Source organism: Siniperca chuatsi, linkage group LG2 (genome assembly GCF_020085105.1).
Source record: "Siniperca chuatsi isolate FFG_IHB_CAS linkage group LG2, ASM2008510v1, whole genome shotgun sequence".
Lineage (NCBI taxonomy): Eukaryota > Metazoa > Chordata > Actinopteri > Centrarchiformes > Sinipercidae > Siniperca > Siniperca chuatsi.
In genome coordinates, this window is record NC_058043.1 from 11,378,409 (window position 1) to 11,399,372 (window position 20,964).

Here is a 20,964-nt window from a genome sequence, read left to right on the forward strand (position 1 = left end):
GACACTGAACCCTACTGTACCTGCTCCCTCATCACTCTGCATGGCAGCATAAGACTAAAATGTTAATGTGCATGTCAAGTGTAAGTATCAAATGCTTCAGGTTGTGGTAAATGAGGACTGTGGTGTTAAATGTTCACAGGGATAACCTATTAATACATCAAAATGCCTGAATCAAACATAAAACATGACATCAACATATTGAAACATATACTGAAGTTAAACAGACATATTTTTGTAAAAGAACAATACTCATTAAGAAGTGCACGTAGAATGAAGAGCTCTGTTTGAAAATCAGGTCTCTGGGAAAACAACAATTTTGTCAATGTAGTCACCTATTTTGGATACACCGATAAGTACATACAGAAAGTGCTTTCATTAGGATGTGGAGCATCCTTCAACACCATAATCAAATGCAGAGGATATTACCTTAATGAGTTAAGACTTTAGCTCAGAGAGCATGGTTCACCATAAGGTCATAATTCTTGCAGGACATCTACAGGCAATTTTGGATTCCTACAGGGCATCTATGGGCTATGGAACACTGCACACACACACACACACACACACACACACACACACACACACACAAAACGACAGCAGTAGCAAAACATCACCCCATGATGTATCAGATTATACCATGCAGTACATTCAATTACATCTGATGGCAGATGCTGTAAACAAAATCAAACACACATAATCTTGAAGATTGGATCCTTCAGTTAGATATTAACCCTGATATCCAAAGACCTGACACAGGACTAGACATATTAAGACAAGGAGCGGTCTGTGAGGGCTCTAAGCTGACTGACTCAACAGTTTTTGGATGTGGACTTATCCAGAGCATTGGGAATACGCATTCTGTAGTGAAACACAAATGAGACAGAATATTGAGTGAATCACACATGGATTGGAAACACTGTCTCTCCCCTTATCTCTCTCTCTATTTAATCGACTCAGCTTTAACTAACTGACTTATTTTATTATGGTAATCAAGGGTTGATTACCCCAAATGTAATGCAGCTGTTGTGTTGTGCATACAAATATGAATATAAACATGAATGTAACTGATTAGTAATAATGGATCACATTAATGTATTTATTCAGCAAGAGATTTTGTTGTGATTATTTGCTACTCAGACTTGCCTACAGTGTTAATACTACCTCTTCTGTGCTTTACAGAGGAATTATTTTCTTTATTAGGCCTAAATTTCTCAATTCAGACCTGTAATTTTATGGCCTGTCAACCAATTACTGTATGTAATACTACTAAGTTTTATGGCTGTGATCAACATTAATCGAACAGCTTGACAAAAAAATTATACAGCTTGTGTTTTTCTCTTTTTATTCTCCAAAATATGTGTAGAATTATTTTATCTAGGCCAACGCATGCATGAAAGTAGATAATAGCTAAACAAATCAAACAGTCTGCTGGTCAGTTTATGGTTGTCTACACTTTTTAAAATGATTAAAATGGAGAAGCTAAGCTGACCTTATTACCTCGTAGCCCACGGCATATGCAAATAACAGACTCACCATCCCTTAGCCAGATGACCTTGCTGCCACTCTGTGCGAATGATGGCTCTCAGGTCCTTCAGGTTGTCTTTACTTTGCCATCCAACATTAGTCTCTCTCGAGCTCTATGGCTCCTCTCCAACTTCTGAAAAATAAAACAGACCCTGGAGTGAACTTCATTGTTTTTCCCAGTTAAAACTAATAAATTCCCCAGTTAGATTTCTAATGGGAGGGTTAGGGGGCAGGTGGGAAGGTGGAAACAAGGAGGAGAGAAAGAGGGGGAGGCAATTTGCTAATGGAACATAGAGAAAAAATGGTGTGGACCTATCTCAGTAAAGGATGAAAGAAGAGGCGAAAAAATAACCTCAGTCTGTCTGGAGAGAGCGAGAGTGAGCTATAGGGCAGGAGCTAAAGTGGTTTTAAAAAAACACCATCATTAACTGTCATCTTCATCTCAGGTGCAAGGCTAGAGAGCGAGGGTTGGAAGAGGGATGGAGAGGAGGGAGGAAGAAGAAGAGGTACTGCCCAGGAAATCATTCAATAGCCTACAATCTTCATTTAATTACCTGCTTTACATCTCCAAACCACCTCCTCCCCCACTGCCCTCCTCCTCCTCCCTTACCTTGAGTGTAACATGCAGGGGTCTCTGGAGATTGCTGCGCAATCATTTAACTATGTTAATTACAGTCAAACTTGAGTCTAATCACACAAACTTTGTCCTGCTGATGGCATTACAAAAGCTATCTCCTGAAACCCAGTTGCTCTGTAACTGTGTGTCCAGATTACAAGCCACAGACTCTGTCAGCAAGATGAAGCTCCAGGATTTAGGCTTCTTAATTCAGTGGAACATTATTTACAATCTCTCTCGACTGACTGGAATCGAGGTCATTTGAACTGGGTAGATGTTTGGCTGACTGAAATGCAAACACAGACCTCTATGAACACCCATTCTTTGGTCTGTGCAGTCTATGTTGCAGATGTGACACAGTTAGGGACATATGCCACCCACAAGAATTCAACAAATTGTACCGAATAGATGACAACCACACTTGGTAAACTGATATTTTCAGATATTACAATTACATTAATTTCCAATGTCTGAAATTTTTGTCAAGCCATTAAACAATTCTTTAAAGTTTAAGAGAGCTGTAAGGTTTCTAGGCCACATCTGAAATGCCATGATTTGTCAACATTTTTGTCAACATTTTTTATGAACATTTTTTATGAATCTAAATCTCTTTCAATCACATTAAATGGAAATGCAATAACAGGTGGTTGACACACGTAAATGACAAAGCATATTTTTCCTGCTGGAACTGTTTTTTCATTTTACCACTACAACACTGTGTTTAAAAAAGAAAAGAAAAACAATATGTAAATGACATGTGATAACACAGGAATAAAGACAATGGTAGGATCCTTGCACTGTTAACATCTGTTTGGAAGTCAATATACAGTATAATTAAGACAACATGTGAACAATCAATTAGATAAAGCTTAGTTACTTGGATCTGCCAAGTGTATGCTTTTTTCCTCTTCTCTTGCAATTCTGGGCTCACATCCATGAAGAAAACACTAGTGTGACGCAAAATAACGTTTGATGTACCAAATGTGTAATTAAATGTGTAAATTAAACATGTAAGCCGAGCTTGCCTAGCACATGGAGTTTTAACACTTAAGCATGATGAAAGGTCAAAATGTTTGTAGTAGAAAACAAAAGAAAGCTCCTGGAGATTATTGCTGAATGGCTGCGCAGGGCCTTGAGGAGGTGCTGAAGCTCTGAGCTTGTCTTGATCAAACACCAACATGGTGCAGATTCCTCACTGGACCTGCAATTGTTTCATTGTTTTTTATATTTTTGTCCTTCCCCTCAATCTTTTTTTTCTCTCATTGCTTTTGCTTGTTGCTGCAATGCTGAAGGGTCTTTCATCATTTCAGAGCATTTTAAGGTATCTTTTACCTGTCCCCACAATGGCAATTTGCTTTGGTTTTGTCTCCGACTTCAAACAAATAACAAAGCAGTCACTAAGTCAATGTCATATCTTCAATGGTCTTTCATACTGGTGGTGATATTTGTCTATTATTCATATTTTTATTATTCACTTGGTTGTCCTGTAATTGTCCTCTCATTTTTTAGGACGATTCAGGAAATTATACATATATATCAGCATGCACACATCCACTTGTGAGGAAATTGGATTTACTGACTTATTTTATGGAGGTTTATACTTACATTAACCATAAACGCTGTACCTAACCTCTTACCCTAAACCTTAATTTAAACATAATTCCATCCTTAACCAAAACCAATTGTAATGTCAGGTGATAGCACCTCAACTACGCTCAAGTCAAATCATGGTCAGCTAAATCCAATGAATAATCAAATGTGCACTGCTAAAAATACATTTACCAAGGAGTTAATGTGCAAAGTTATGAAAAGGTATCTGTCTCTGTGTAGTCTGAGAAAGAGTTTTGTTGCAGGCTTTCTTCAAATAGATTTGAAAAGCAAGAAATTGCTCTACAGTATGTTCTGAGGGGATTATGTGTTAAAAACAAAGATGGGGCAGCAGAAGAAAACATGTTCTCAGCTCACACAAATTAGTTTTTAAGAAATGGTCTCAAATGTAGTTTTACACAGCCTTATAAAAATTCAATCCTGCAGTTTTCCAGATGGGGCATTTCTACTTCTGTTATTCAGTTTATAAAGAGCATTTTGACATTTTGACTTCATATGGACACAATCTTAAAAAATCTATCCATATGCAGTGATTTCACCTTATTGGTAAAATCTCACTTTTAAAATAGGAGGGCAAAGAAACTGATCTTTCACATATTACATCTTTATCCCCCTTGGGTCTTTTACTTTCATTGAGTTAATCATGTAGGCCCCCCTGAGAGCAGGGACATGTTCCTCTGTAAAGCAGCCAGCGTAAATCCCATGCAGCCTCTCTACCTCCCAGAGTGTATATTTTTTGCTGCATACTGTGGCTCTGGGGGAGTTTTACACCGATTCCCAGGAGGCAGGAGTCTATTTATACAGGATCCTAAAACAGGGTAGTCATAACCCCTCTTCCTCCTCAAGGCAGCAGCTTTAGGTGACAATGCTGACACACAGCCACATGATAGTCCAATCTAATCTTTTAATCACTCCGGTAACTTCATGTCTCCGGGTGAGTTGGGACACGCTAGCAGTGGGGATGGGATATCTGCAGAGATATGATATGATCCTTGAACACATAATAAAAAACACACACAAACTCACATGCAGACTTATACACAGTGTCCCGCTCCACCCCACCCCCAGAGTACTATGGTGAAGCCTCATGTATCTGTGGGTATTAACAGATCAGCACAGAGCAGCAGCCACCCTGCTTTAAAGTCTTTTCCTGAGGTAGTGCTTCAGAAGCCTGCTGCAGAAGAGGATAAATGTGTAGCAATCCCCCAGGCCCAGTGCCTCCTCAGCTCTCTCTTTGCTGCCCCCTCCTTCTCCTCCATTCCTTGCTTATCCCCACTTTCCTTCCATCCCTCATTATTTCTATCCCCCTTCTTTTCCTCAGAATCTCATGCTTTCTGTCCTACTATCTGTTCCCTCCTTCCCCCTGGCCCTTCATATAATTCTCCTTTCCGTACCTCCTTATCCTGCTACCCTCCCATTTTGTGTCCATCCCTTTCTCCATCTTTCACCCTCATCTTGCTGTCTTTCTCCAGACTTCAGTAATGAATGAGGCCTGTGGCCCATCTTTGTCAGCTAGTGAGTAAGGCACCGATGGTTACGCATTGTAATCTTAGTTCTATGAACACAGGCTGAGCTCTGTAATGGGACTCTTAAGCCTTGGCCACTCATCTTAGTGTCTTTATCAGAATCCGAATCAGAATCAGAAATACTTTATTGATCCCCGAGGGGAAACTCTTTCATTACAGCTGCTCACTATCACGTCAGTGTACACAGGAATAGAAGTACTAATAGAGTAGAAATAGAAATAATAATAAAATAAGTCCGCAATGAGACAATTATTTCTAGTAAGAAATAAAAGATGTGCAAATCAAAATATAATACACTATAATACAGGTAAGATATAGTGGATATAAAGTATAAAAGCTAAAATAAGTGGAAAATACAAACGTGGATTTACAGGTTGATAAGTATAGTACGGTATAATGCAATGTAATAATATGAGTAATAAGTAATAGTACAATAATGAGTACTGTCAAGTTATGTGTAGCAGATTAACCAGATTATTACATGGTGGATATTGCACAGCAGTAATATAAGTATTAATAAATATCAATAACAAGGAAATATTAAACTGAAAACAGAGTATATTGCACAGGAGTATTAAACAGAGAATACTGTACAATTATTTCAGTGATGTTAATGATCCAATGTCCAGGTTAGTGACATAGGGTCATAGAGACTGACACTTGACACAGGGAGGAGTTAAAGAGTTTGATGGCCACAGGCAGGAATGACTTCCTGTGGTGCTCCGTGGTGCATTTTGGGGGGATGAGTCTTTCGCTGAAGGTACTCCTCTGTTTGACCAGCACTTCATGGAGTGGGTGGGAGACATAGTCCAAGATGGCATGTAGTTTGGCCAGCATCCTTCTCTCTGACACCACCGACAGAGAGTCCACCTCCACCCTCACAATGTCACTGGCCTTACGGATCAGTTTGTTGAGCCTGTTAGCGTCCACTACCCTCAACCTGCTGCCCTAGCATGCAACAACATGCAGGATAGCACTGGTCACCACAGACTCATAAAACATCCTCAGCATTGTCCGGCAGACGTTGAAGGACCTCAACCTCCTCAGAAAATAGAGGCGGCTCTGGAGCTTGAGTGTTCTTAGCCCAGTCCAGTTTATTGTCCATGTGTACTCCAAGGTACTTGTAATCCTCTTCAATGTCCACACTGACCCCCTGGATGATAACCGGGATCACTGGTGCCTTGGCCCTTTGTAGATCTACAACCAGCTCCTTAGACTTTGTCGCATTGAGCTGCAGAAGGTTCTGCTCACACCATGAGACAAAGTTACCCACCACAGCCCTGTACTCAATCTCATCACCACTGCTGATACATCCCACCACAGCGGAGTCATCAGAAAGCTTCTGAAGGTGGACTCTGTGTGGTAGCTGATGTCTGTGGTGTAGATAGTGAAGAGGAAGGGAGAGAGGACAGTCCCCTGACGGGCCCCAGTGTTGCTGACCACGCTGTCCAACACACAGTGCTGCAGACACACATGCTGTGGTCTGCCAGTCAGGTAGTCAACAATCCAGGACACGAGGAGGGCATCCACCTGCATCACTGCCAGCTTCTCACCCAGCAGTGCTAGCCAGATGGTGATGAAAGCACTGGAGAAGTCAAAAAACATGATCCTCACTGTGCTTGCCAGCTTGTCCAGGTGGTTGTAGGTGCAGTTCAGCAGGAAGATGATGGCGTCCTCATCTCCCAGCCGGGTCTGTTAGGCAAACTGAAGGGGGGGGGGTCTGACCATGGGCCGCAGCTGTTCGAGCACTAGTCTCTCAAGGGTCTTCATTATGTGGTAGGTCAGTGCCACCGGTCTGTAGTCCTTGGAGCCACTGGGAGCCACTTTATTTCCCCAAAGGCCATGCTCTCCCGATTCCTCATCCACCAAGTCTTAAGTGACTAGTTGATCATCAGGGAAACTGGTTCATGGGCAAGGTTCTTACAATGCTCTCTCCTTTACAAATGCTACTGGTTTTACGACTTTACGTTTAGTATAAAATAGTATATACAAACATAAACCTCACAAACATTTCCTCATTAGTTCACTGACGTAATTAGGAGAATTTTAATAATTAATGACAATCTAAGCATCCCTGGATCTGTTCCTAAAACCAAATAAATGGTTGCCAATAGTTTTCTGAATGTTGTCTGAACTATGGTTTTCTGGAATACCAAAACTCTTAATTCTAGTGCTACTTGACAGTGAACCTTGTGGCATTTAAACTTTTAGGAAATACACCCAAGCATATTGTTCTTGTCATCCTTGTCCTTGAAAGGGAGATCAAAGGAGTTGTGGGTGCGGAGTCAAAACAACAGGGCTGTTAATTACAATTAATTATTAGATTTTTATTAACTATTAGTTATCATTATTTCCATGATCCACCTGGCATTTAAACATATATTAAATTATCTAGTATGTTCTCATATGTGCGCAAATATAACTGAATAACAGTGTCTGGCTTAGGGGTTTTGGTTTTGCCCTGTCTACTATGAGATGACTTTCTGATTGGGCAGGACAGCTGCTTTGAATGGAGCCACTACATCAAAGGTTATTGAATTTAATTGAAATAGTAAACTATAACAAGAATGCTTCTGACGAAACTCAATTATTGGTGTATGAAAATAATACACAAATAGCATTGTGTATTGTGAATTGTCAGAAGAAGGTGTGACTTAAAAAATGCATCAGATTTTCTGTTTGTAGAAATGTTGACTTTTGGATTCAGGAAATTGACAGTTTCTACATTTTCTCTTTTATTTTATTGTCAGTCAGTCCCTGGGGGCATCCTTAAGATTCCGCAATCCAAAGACACTGAGAGACTACTGCAGTCAATATATTGCATTGACACCCTGACAAGACATGCAGACAGAATGAGTTCATTACAGTTTTAAAAAAAGACGGAAAAAATAATAATCTACTTGAAGCAAGTGTATTTATTTTTTGAACAAACAAAATAATATATTGTTATACAGATATATATATATATATATATATATATATATATATATATATATATATATGTTCATTGTAAGGGTAAGGGTGATTTTTCATGAAACAGCAAAACAACTGACATGAGCGTGGGGCTAAAAATGGGTGGCGGTATAACTTGCTGGTGGTAATCCTTGTTAAAGACTAGACAGAAAAAGATGGTTAAACAGGCAGACCAGGGAGGGGTAAGGAGGCTGAATCCAAATTAAGCTGATCAGAGCACACTGTGAGTTAATCTAGTTATGTGGATAAAGGACTTCCCTATGGCTAAAAACACAGCAAGTTATGACTCAGTGAGCATGTGTGTGTGTGTGTGTGTACATGTGGGAGCATGTGCAACTGTCTGTTTCCGAGTGTGCACTGTTTGTATCTGTTTATCCATATTTAAATATACCCGCAAACTCATGAAGCTTGAAAGCCTTAACAACCAACGGTTGCAATCTGTGTTTTGTACTCTACTCATTCACACTTTCAAATGCAAGCTGACTTCAACAAGTGCCTAAAAAGGCCAGAGATGTATTGATTTGTAAGACAAAATTATGCTAGTGACAGACAGGCTGTCAAATATGACAAGCCTGACAGAACCTTCACTGATTTTATTTGTGAGTATTACCATTGTGTGCGCTGTGTGAGCATTGTCTGTCAGTGACTTTTTGCTTGTTGAGAAAATTTGAGATAGACTGTCTGCTGCCAACATGTAGGAGTGTGTCTGGGAGGGATATAGGAGAAGGGGAATAGCAAAAGTGTGTGTGGTTGGGCAAGTGGAATTTTTGAAGAGCATATCATACTAAATGAATCTACACTGAAAGCTTTAGAGACTCATGAGGGTTCATAAGCATCCCCCTCCCATGTGTATACCACTTCAAACAGCAGTTAGAAAGCAAAACAAATATCCAAGTCAATCAGCCACCTTTTCTTCTCATCTCTCTCATCCAGCAATCTTCACCAAAAGACATCAAGGGTAAATGATTGCAGGGATGGTTATCAACCACCAGAAATTCAGTAATACCAATGCATTTGATGAAATTAGGTCTCAAAGAAGAAAAAGACTGACAAAAAATGAATACAAATTCAATCAGCTCTGTGTACACTGCCTGCATATTAAAGACTATGAGGAAAGGGGAGGGGCTGAAGTAGAAAGCCAAGAGATTTAAGTTTGAAAAAAGCTTTAACTTCAAACAACTCCTGATTTTCATAAAATCCTTTCAACACATTGTTGAGCTAGAGTATGCTTGCAATGAAAACGCATTATTTACTACTGAGAAAAGGAATAGAAAACCTTTACAGTGAGTCAAAAAGGCAGAGAGAGAAGGAACAATTTCACTTGCCTTTCTCGGTTGGCACAAGGCTCCCCTCTGCAGAGCAGGAAAATAAAACATGGGCTAAGAAACATCACAGTATCCAGTGGAAGTGAGAGAGAATATGCCTTTAAGATAACACGATCAAGGAAAGGAAAAGGTTCTCTTAGCTGCTCTGGGTTATTCTTATCTGTGTATGGAGCCAGACTGAAGTGATGCCCTGTTAAATTTATCTATCCAATACAGTGAAGCTGAAGACTGAAAATGTTAAGTGTTGATATTTAAGTCTCATTGATGAGATGAGTCTCACAAAATAGTGAAGTGAGATACAGGTACAGTACAACTACAAAGCTATGCTACATTTTCACTGATTTCAATGATGGCAATGTATTCAGACCATAGACTGTACTGTATATAAAGATGGACGACATGCCAGCTCCCCAAGAGTGAAGCCAAAACATCTTGATCGCCCCCTGGTGGCTGGATACAGTGTAGGTCATAAACCCTGCCCCTTCCATGTTAGCGGATGGGACATGAGCCAAAAAAAAAAAAATCAAAGTACACGTCAAATAAATTTTGCCCAAAGATGGTTTCTGTCATTTTAGGTAGTTCTTATCACGCCGGTGTATGTTCAAGTGTTCTTTTTGCAAATTGAGTTGGCTGGGTGTATGGGCGAGACCTCGATACCGCAGCTCAAACCCCGATCACTACTGTGCAGACTCTGGCTTCAAATGACGTCACCAGTGCAAGATGGCAGCTCCTGTTTCTGGGATATTTTGGCTTCATGGGAGGAAGTGGAGACACGTTGTCCATCTTTGTTGTCTGGAGAAAAACCTAAAAATTATAGACTTCTAACTTCAAGGGCAAGCACAGGACTGTAAATCTTTTAGTTCTGGTATTGACTGAATGTCTTGTATAATACAGCTGAGGTTTCAGGGGACACTTCATTGTTTCTCGTTGCAAATTTTCATGGCTCTTTATGCCTGTAAAGCATCTGTATATTATCTGATTTGACAAACAAAGGTAAGAGCAAGTGCAAGGAACCCTGGATGCATGTTTTAATACAAGAGTTTAAATGAATCTACTTACTGCATATCTGACCTGACATTTTATCTTTTTTTGTACAGGAGCTTAAAAGCTCACCTCCACCAGCCATCTCTCCAAAATACCTTTGCTGTTCTTATTTTTCAAAAGCAAACACCTCAAGTCTATGTGTGCATTTGTGCAAGCATTACCCTGTTGCTTTCAGAGAAGACCTCATTAAGAAGTTTTAAGCTGAGGATGCCTCAGAAAATGGCAGCTAAGAAGAGAGAAACCACCTCTGAAAAAGTCCTGTGTATTCCCCTGTAATAATTACCTTTTAAGAAATGAAAGCTAAAACTTGATAAGAATTGTATTGATTATTCAACTTAATGCAGAATGTCCTATATCTGATACATGTACACGTCAGATGTCTGAGCTCATGTGATTCAGATGCTCAAGAAAATAGATTTGGATGTCACTTTCCATAATTGTACCTGCTTTGTAATTGAAAAGGGCTAAATCCATTTTATAGAATATCTTTTTCTTTGTCTCTCTGTGTTTTTTACAGAACACACTACTATATATGTTAAAATTGAAGAGGAAAATAAATGAAAATAATGTTTTCAAAGTAGAAGCACGTGTATGTACATCTTTGTATGTTTGTTCCCCTTCATGCATTCATCCTTAGCTGCACATAAAAAAAAAAAAAAATATATATATTATTTTATTTTTTATTTATTTATTTATTTATTTTTTCAATATTCCTCTTGGGAATGGGGCACAAGTGCTGCAGTTGTAGAGCAAGCCAGCAGTACAAAATACATTTCTACAATCACTGCTTCTGTTAAGACAATGTGACTTGTGACTCGCAAAGGAACAATAAGAGAACAAGGTGTAACTGAATGTCTCACTCACCCTCTGTTAATCCTTGCCTTTGTCTGTTTGCTCTTTCTTTTGTCATCTGCAGTCTTTCATCACCACAGATCTCTCTTTGCTACCTCTGGACATTACTGTACCTGTGTATCTGCCCATGACTAAACTTCTTAAAGATCCTGCTGAGCTAGATGATCAAAGCACTTCTCCTTCAAACATTATGGAATCTCAATGAACAACAATGTATACGCAGAACAAAAGGTACATAAATGTTGAGCCAGCATTTTGAAGATGACCTTTAAAAAACTTACTGTGCATTTGCTAAGAGAAATTATTAGTGACAAAGAACCAATTTTCTCCAGTACCAATAATTAACCACGCTTTCACCCACAAAAATAATCCACACTTTCATGATGGGAAAGTGGGATTGCTGAATTTAATTTTCTAAGTTAAACAATTATGCAAAACCATGCTAAGCTCAACAGACAGGACAGACCAGGGCTGCAGTGTGAAAATGAACGATGACATTAAGATTTAGATTAACATTTAGATCACCCTCGCGTCATGAGAATAATTTGGTCTGAAGAGATGTCACTACAAAACAGGGTGATCCATGTGATGCTTTTTAGACATATGGGGCTTTTATGAGAACAGTGGCATTTGGGGAAATGACCATCAGTGTATCTGTATAACAGCCACATCTTTAAGCACTACGACTGACAACTATTCCTTTTGCTCTAGAGCTTTGAAATCATTTGACTGACTGAGGGCAAAACATCTTGAACATGGTACAGCACTTTCATTCAACACAGGACTATATAAAAATGAATGAAAATTATGTTTGAACAAGGATACATTTTAGGCCTGGGCCCTGCTCTTCGTATGTAGATAACTGTGTTAGAATTGAGTTGTTTTTTCAGAAACAAATGACTCCTTTTCTTGGAGGGATGATTTTAGATGAGAAGGTGTAGGTTCTTGAGAAACCCTTAAGATCTGGTGATGTTATTATGAATTCATTATTTATTATATTATATGTGATAAAATACACAACACAAAATACACAACAAAATATAATATGTACCTTTATGAAAAGAACCAACCTTAAAAACGAAAAGATTAACTCTTTTGATTAACTTTCTGATTGTTAAAAGATTGTTGGAAACAGGAAACATTTAACCATGACATTATGATGGGGTTCGTCATTTGAACTGTAACATGTATGATTAGTATTATTTGATTTGCATCTTAAGTGCATAAGTAAATTAGAAAGTTTTGTACGTGGATCACCAAGTTATACACATTAGAATGTTGAGGATTTGACATGAGTCTGGATTTTTTGGTTCTTCGAAGCTGGTTTAAAATTCATCTGGAACTGTTGTCAGAGCAACAAGTCCTTAAGCCCAAACCTGCAAAGGTGCAGGCTTATTGACGGTTAGCTGGATCATGGCTAAGATGTTTAAGGGTGAACCCCATACATGAATTCATTTCAAATACAAATGACTGGCTTTCTGTAATCTGTAATAAACACAATCTCATTTTCATAATGAAGTTACCTATACTTATACATGATCACACAACAAAATAAAAGTTTGTATATTAAAAAAGAACCAATTCAAATGTAGTTTGAGATACTGTGAGCAAAAAAAAAAAAAAAAAACATAAACTCAATTCTGATTGTTAAAAGACCAATGGAGCCAGAACATATGACATTTGATTTGAAATTATAATTTGTCATTTGAACACTAATGTATTGACCTTGATGTATTAAATGATTAACTTCAGAACTTTAAAGAGATAAAATAAGATAAAGTTTCATTTTCATAGCAGGCTTATAATTATCAGTGAAAAGTCTCTGCACGTCCATCGGGGAGAATCTCACCAATCGTGCACCAACATCACTTGTTGTCTGACCACATTCACAGGGAATATCTAATGTTTAACAGTGATCAAAGTATGGACACACTTTTGTGCAGCAAAATGTAAAACAAAATGAAGGAACACACAAAAAATGAGACTTACCTCATGTAACTGCAATCACATGATCAGCACTCAACCAATCATATGAATGCTCTACTCATTTTGCCTTTATTTCAAAATAAGGGCACACTGTTTTTCAAGACAACTTCAACCGGGATCAACAAATCAATCCTATAACTGCATTCAAAGAACTAAATTAGCTGGATGAGAATAAACAGGATTATTTTAGCCTAATAATAGCATGTTAGTCTGAATTAGTTAAGCCACATTGAAAGAATAGGGCCCTGGTCTGTATTACTAATATTTTATTGCTTTCTCCCACAGTCATAGAGATAGTAGGAGGTTGCCCTACACACCTTATCTCTGATTTCACACGAGTGTATAGCTCCAATCCAGATAGACCCGGATGATTGTTTCGATATCGAGGCACATTTTCTGGTCTGAGACTGATAGTGGTACTGTAGCTCAAAACACACATGGTCATTCAGTTATTTGTTGCAACTAGTGCAGATTATGCATTAGAACTATATACAGTATAGTCCTATTAAAACCATGATAGTAGAAAGAACATTTGAACTAAATAAATTTGTATTAGCCTAAATAATAATAATAATAGTAGTAATAATAATAATAATAATAATAATAATAATAATAATAATAATAATAAACTATTTATAGTGCACTTAACAAAGTACAAAGTGCTTGACAGAGAGAGAAATAAAATACCACAGTGAATGATAAAATACCTAAAAATCAATAAAATAAACATAGAGCTCAGATAAGATCAGGATATGCTAATTAGACAGCTTTATATGATGGGGACAGTACAAAGTAGCATCATCTAAGTTGTTTACTCATGAACAATCTTTTACATAGAAAGAGGTTTGAAAAATGTTTGAAACATCACAGAATAATAATGTACAATTGTTGATATTCCTTTTCTTGTTTTCTTTTTAACTAGCTTTTTGCTCAAAGAAGCATTTTCTTTTTTTTAAGTCATTTGATATGTTTGTGTAAGCTCAAAGGGGCATATAGGACAACCCTTTTGATGATAAGAAAACATTTTTACTGTTTACTTTTCATAAAGTGTAATATTAGGAGACATGCCCATAAAGGCCAGCCTCCTTGGTGAAGGGCAAGTTGTGGGGCGTGTTCAGTGCTGATGAGAAAACAACTATGGTCCAAACCAGGGGCTGATGGTCTGGAAAAAACTCATATCTTGAAAGCTTCTGTGAATGGCTGTTGAACAGAAGACGTGTCAGAAATGTGCTTCCAGTTTGATTGTCTGAGGGCTCCCTTTTTTTGCCTCTCTCCTTCTGTCTTTGTTTCTCTGTCTCTGCAGCTGTCTGTCTTCCTCAGCCTTCTGAAAATTGAAGACTGTAGAAAGAATGGCCCATAAACTGCTTTACAAAAATGGTGGAATGACAATGGGGCAGTTGAAACCACTTGGCCATCCTAATGTTCATCCTATCGACGTTATTGATTTCCCATTCTGCTAGCAAACCTCATAGCTCTGCGGAAGGAAGAGGATCTGCCTCGCCCCTTGGTGATGGTCAGCAAAGTCAGTTTAAATAGATACATGGACAAACACACACACAAACACACACACAAACACACACACACACACATGCACGCCCCATCTAGGACTGAAATAGCTCCATGTTCAAAAGCAGCATTGACCAGAGTCCAAATTTCAAACTCCTCTCATATCAAGCCCTGCCAGTCAGAGAGAAGAGAAGCTTTCAGACAGCACAGCAAGTATCTTGTCCTTTAGCCTGTCTGCTCGGCCTCTTTTCTACTTCACTTATTTTCCCATGGCAGCCAGAGGCTCTGACCTTGTGTAATGTCCTCCAACTAACTGGCCACTCAGACAAATCTTCCCACTTAATGAAAGAATTTCACTTGTTAGCCAGCACCATTAGCTCCAGCCCCTTTCTCGAAATCTACCTGAGAGAGCATGTTGCCCCGTAATGCATAAAGTGTTTCACTGAGAACTGAGAGAAAAAGAAAACTCAAATATATTTCTAAAGTCTTCACAGATTTCACAGCATTGTAGTATAAGATGCTCTGTAATTCAACACATTGATGTCTATTTTTTTTTTACAGTGAAACCTACAAAAGGGGGTGATTTGGAGGGAAATAAAAGCCACATGGGAAAGACTGAAGAATTACAAGACAAGTGATGTGTAGGTACAGTAAAAGGGAACAAAAAAAGGTGTTGATCAGCTAAAGATATCGACCGGGCTTTGAAAAAAATAACACTGAGCAGCAAGACCTTTTTGAAGTTTTGACACAATGTACAAGAGTGTCTACAAAAAGGCAAACAGAACACCAACAAGAAAATAAAAAAAGAAAGCACTTGAGCATTGTTGCCATGTATCATGTGGATTTTGAGGCTAAAAGAGTTTGAGTTGCCACAGAGCTCAAGCTCTCCTTTCATCAGATGTGTTTGCTGCATTGAGCTTAAAAATTATATTGCACATCATGCCTAATGTTAGATATTGTGCCTCATTGGTACTGTAATAAGATTCATTGACTGCTCAGGTCCAATTTAATGCAAAGTGCCCCGCAAAGAAAATCATGAATATTGTAATCACATGTGCTGCAAATAAGTAGGAAAACCATTTTTAAAAATTAAGTTGTCAACAGTAAGAGCAAAGATTAGTATTCAGGGTGTTGGTTTTATTCCAATGTTGTAACAATTGGTCAAACTGCTTTAATTGGATTATGGTGAGGTGAGGAAATTCACATAGAAACCCTAGATATTGATGGTATGAAAACACATTTCTGCTTTGGGAGAATATCATTCCCTCTAAAATGACAAAGCCAACTACAAGTACCTCTGCTTTCTGTTATTATTGCGCTCCATTACCACATTACTTTTGTCAGAACTGACACATGAAAAAATTATATTAGAATAAACATCATGCTGAGCACAGGCCTGACTAATCAAAACCTTCTAACATCTGAGAATTACTCACGCCTTTTCAGTCAGACTTCGCCACACTGGAAGCAAAGTAGCGGAAAGCAGACACAGATGCTGCTTCAGTGTCAAAGTGTATCTCCAGGAAAAGCAAAATGCATCTTACCTTAGTCATGAGGCTTTTACCTTCACAATGTGATGAAGACAGACCTGGGAGTCTTGTCTTGTCTTTTAGAAAAAATCTGAACCTCAAATTCTCTAGCCTTTAGATAGAAAAAAGCAGTGCTCTGAATGACCCTGCCAGAACCACGATTCATCGAACCGTCCAAATGGAACCATTGTTTGGCAGCAAAACTCCACAAGGGGCTGTGGCTCCTGTGGCCGCCACATTATGAAGGAGATGATTGATGTATTGTAAGAGGTCTTTCAGACTTCCCTGCCTGTTCTACCATGTTGTTTCTGAGTGGTACCCATTAATGTACACAGTTTTGACTGGAGAATCTATAAAACAAGGGAGTCAAATGTGTGATGAGCAGGGCCCATTCAGTCCTTGCAAACACAAACTATTGTTAACAACATGTTGAGAGTGCACTTGTGCACAGTAGACACATTGTAAGCAGTCTGACTCACAAGGTCTCTTACTTTCTGAGAGAAGACAAACATCCCCTTATCACACAAAAAACATTTAATATAGGATAAATGGTTGGAGGTTTTGAGAAATTATCATTGACATTTTGAGTATAGTCAGTCCTTTAATTAATTTATGACAATATATTTGTGCAACATGAATAAATTATCTAACAACAAAGTATAGTCATGGACGATTTCCAACAACAGCAACACCTTAAAATTTGATTAAATTAATTGATAATGTATAAAATGTCAGATGTTGGTATTTTATATTAATTTACAGAACCAGATTTACACAACAAAGCCAAATCTAGATTTATCAAGTCCAACTAAAAAGATATATATTTATTGTTTGTCTTGTTTCCACTGTTATGCCACCATGTTCCACTAGTTTCAGTTTAATTTTCAAAACATGTAGATTGTAGTAGCAGGTGATTCATCGCTACATACTCTTGCTGCTTGGTAAGAGGTGGTTTGGTCTAATAAAGTACACCAACTCCACATGTTTTTCTCTCTAGCTGTCTTTCCCTTCCTCACATATGCAGACACCAAAGTGAAAGGTCAAGGTCAAGATGTATCTTACTCATACTGCACCAAGCTCTGCAAGCTCGCAGAAATGCTCAGAAATAAACCATTTGTATGGACAAAATGTTAAAAAAAGAAAGGTCATACAACTTACTACTGTTATATAATACACTAAATTATTCACTGCCATTAAGGCTGCCAGAGATTTTTGAAGTGTAGAACTGGACTTAATGAAGAAGCCACTTGTAAGAAAATAAAGATAGAGGTGAGAAGGGGACAAACTGTCAACCAAAAGATCACAAGGTTGTACCCATTCATTGTGTTGCATTGTTGTTTTCTCTCTAGTGCAACACTGAAAAAATGCTGTGTCCCAGGAGAGGTGACCTGCTTATGTAGTGTGCTTCCCCTTTAACCTAGCTGTAAGACATTCTCACCTGTCAGATCACTGCCTGGCTGTGTGCTTATGTGTATGGGGGTGTGCAGTTGCATGTGTGTTTGCACAAGTTCACATGTTAGTGTGTACTGGCATGTATGTGTATGTGTCAAGGTTTGTGAGCACATTTGAGATTTTTTTTTCTTCATACAAGAGGAAAAGCATTTTTCTCAACCCTTGTCAACAGCCCAAAGTGATTCAAATGAAGCTTCAAATTTTTATCTTCCTGTACTTCACTGTCTCTCTCACACACACACGCACACACACTAGTTCCACAGTAGAGATTGAGAGCACAAGTATATCTATAGTTACTGCAGTAATGAATAAGCTAAGTGTTCTCAGAAATGTTAGTCAGTACTGTGAGGTGTGCAGCGTATGCATGGCAATGTGCTTCATATATTTGCCTGAGCACGGATGTGTGTGTGTGTGTGTGTGTGTGTGTGTGTGCGTGTTCATACACCCAACCCAATATTATTTACACAGTCTAGCTCTCAAACATTCAATCCCGGGCAGAAAATTGAATGTTCTTTATCTTGCACAGCCTAGCTCTGGTGCAGTTTATATTGGGAATCGCCACTAACCCTCCAACGCCTCTCTAATCATCTACCTTTACCCTTCTGTTCTGCTGGTTTAGCCTAGTGTAATCATAACTGTAATTGATATTTACAATAGTGGGGCTTGTATATTTGAGGTGAGGACAGGCATTATTTATGGGAATCATTAAGGCATAATAAAATGGTGTTTAGTATACAGGTATGCAGGACAACACTGGAGGTCATGCAAATTGGCAATATGCAACCAGTTTTGAATAACATGTCTGAGATTTTTTGTTTACCACAATTTAAAAAGAAAATTCTCACATGCAGTAGAAACTTGGGTAAGTAGTTGCAGGTGAGGTGTCAGCTGATGATGATATGGTGCTCTGCAACATTGCCAAAGTTTTCCAATCAGATTGCTTGGTCGGAACTACTTGTTGTATAATTTTGGTTTCACACGGGACATGAACCCCGGTCTCCTGGAAAGTGAAGAGGTTCATCCTGTCTACGATTATCCATCCATCTACAATCTGCACACCCGTAAGACAAAGGACTGTATCGGTGCTCTACTAGCTTACCATTACTGCTCCATCACCTCACCACTTACCTGCATTACTGTGATGACATTGCTGTTTGCCAATAAAACATCATCTTTCTCAGTGTCTCCTGCCCTTCTGTCTGTAACAGAAGACCGGACCTACACCAAAGGACGATCAGCATGAGTGCCATGGACCCCTTTCAGGAGCTTGTGAATGGTCTTTGGTGTGTGCTCACCACCAATCCACCTGCATCCACACCAGCCCTCACTTCCGTCTCCGCCGCAGTCACTTCGTCACCACCAGTGTACGCCAGTCCCATGGCCAAACCAGCGCCCTTCTCTCTTCCTCCTACAACTCCAAGGGTTGTTTCGCTCCTGGAGATACAACTTCGTCACCCACTTCAAAGAGGTGTTTGGCAGAACAGCTGGTAATTCATCTGCAGGTGAACAACTCTATCATCTGAAACAGGGTTCAAGGTCCATAAATGGTTATGTCCTCGAGTTCAGGACTCTCGCGGCTGCCAGCAGATGGAATGAGCAGTCATTGATCACCACCTATCGCCAGGGGTTGGATCCCAGGGTACAGCTGCATCTCGTTGCGTACGTGGATACCATCGGCCTCGAACGATTCATCCAGCTCTTCATCAGAGTGGCCACTCGTATGCAAGCGTGTCTAGAAGAACACCAGGGCCAGCCACTATCCTCACCATCCCTCCGCCAGGCTGGGATCTATCAGTCCTCCAGAACCAGGCCACGCACCGAAAATCTGTCCCTTATCCATTCCGGAGCAGAAGGCCATGGAGAAGTACATCGAGGAGGCATTAACTCAGGGCTACATCCGTCCTTCCACTTCCCCTGCTGCTTCAAGCAGGACGGAGGCTTACAGCCTTGTGTCGATTACCGGGCATTCAAAAGGATCACCGTGAAGTTCCGCCATCCTCTTCCCCTCGTCCCAGCAGCTCTGGAACATCTACGCGGTGCCACTGTCTTGACCAAGTTGGACCTCCGCAGCACGTACAACCTCATTCGAATACGTGAGGGGGACGAGTGGAAGACAGCATTCGTGACTCTTACTGGACACTATGAATACTGCGTCATGCCGTACGGCCTGTTCAATGCCCCCTCCATATTCCAGGATTTCATCCATGAGGTGCTCTGGGAGTTTCTTCCATCATCACCTCATCACAGCAGGGATAAAAGCACACCACTCACCTCAGCCTGTTGTCCGGTCTTGTTTATACTAAGGACTCTTCACATTGACTTCCGAAGCTTTGAATTACTTTCCTGATCTACTCTAGCGTGTTCTTCCAATCTCTGTGCTCCGCCATCTGGATGTGAGTGTACCTGCCTCCTCCGTGTGTTCATCCTGTCTATGGTCATCCACCCATCTACAATCTGCACACCCATAAGACAAAGGACTGTATCGGTGCTCTACTAGCTTACCATTACTGCTCCATCACCTCACCACTTACCTGCATTACTGTGTTGACATTGCTGTTTGCCAATAAAACATCATCTGCCTACTTCTCAGTGTCGGAGGCAGAGTAATATTTTTAGTGATAAGCACGGTGTGCTGTCATTCTGATTTGAGCATATTCCAAATGTCTAGTTGACCAATCAGATTGCTTGGTCGGAACTACTTGTTGTATAATGTGTTTTTTAAAGCAACATGTAACATTTAGGAGGAGCTATTGGCTGAAATATAATATATTTTATTTATAAGCATGCTTTCATTAGTGTATAATCACCTGAAAATAACAATTGCTGTGTTTTCCTTACCTTGGAATAAGCCGTTTTTATCTACAGAGGGAGCTGGTCACCATGTTGCACCGCCATGTTTCTACAGTAGCCCAGAACGGACAAACCAATCACTGGCTCTAGATTTTCGTGAGTTTTCGCGGCCACCATAGTTTCGCCATAGTTTGCTTGGAACAAGAGGCAAGCTGTATTGAAATAGTTGCAAA

General features: G+C 39.4%; 1 protein-coding gene across 2 annotated transcripts in view; it reads right to left on the reverse strand.

Annotated features, from left to right (window-relative positions):
• LOC122864017 (cadherin-22-like) overlaps positions 1-20,964 on the reverse strand; it is a 164,341-nt gene that overhangs the window by 118,799 nt on the left and 24,578 nt on the right. Inside the window, exons 2-3 of one of the 2 annotated variants that reach the window (XM_044171021.1) lie at positions 1,534-1,657; positions 427-541 (exon numbers count right to left, since the gene is read on the reverse strand). The gene's annotated coding sequence lies outside the window, so the exon portion shown is untranslated. The remainder of the gene's footprint in view (positions 1-426; positions 542-1,533; positions 1,658-20,964) is intronic. The other variant, XM_044171013.1, reaches the window with a different exon arrangement.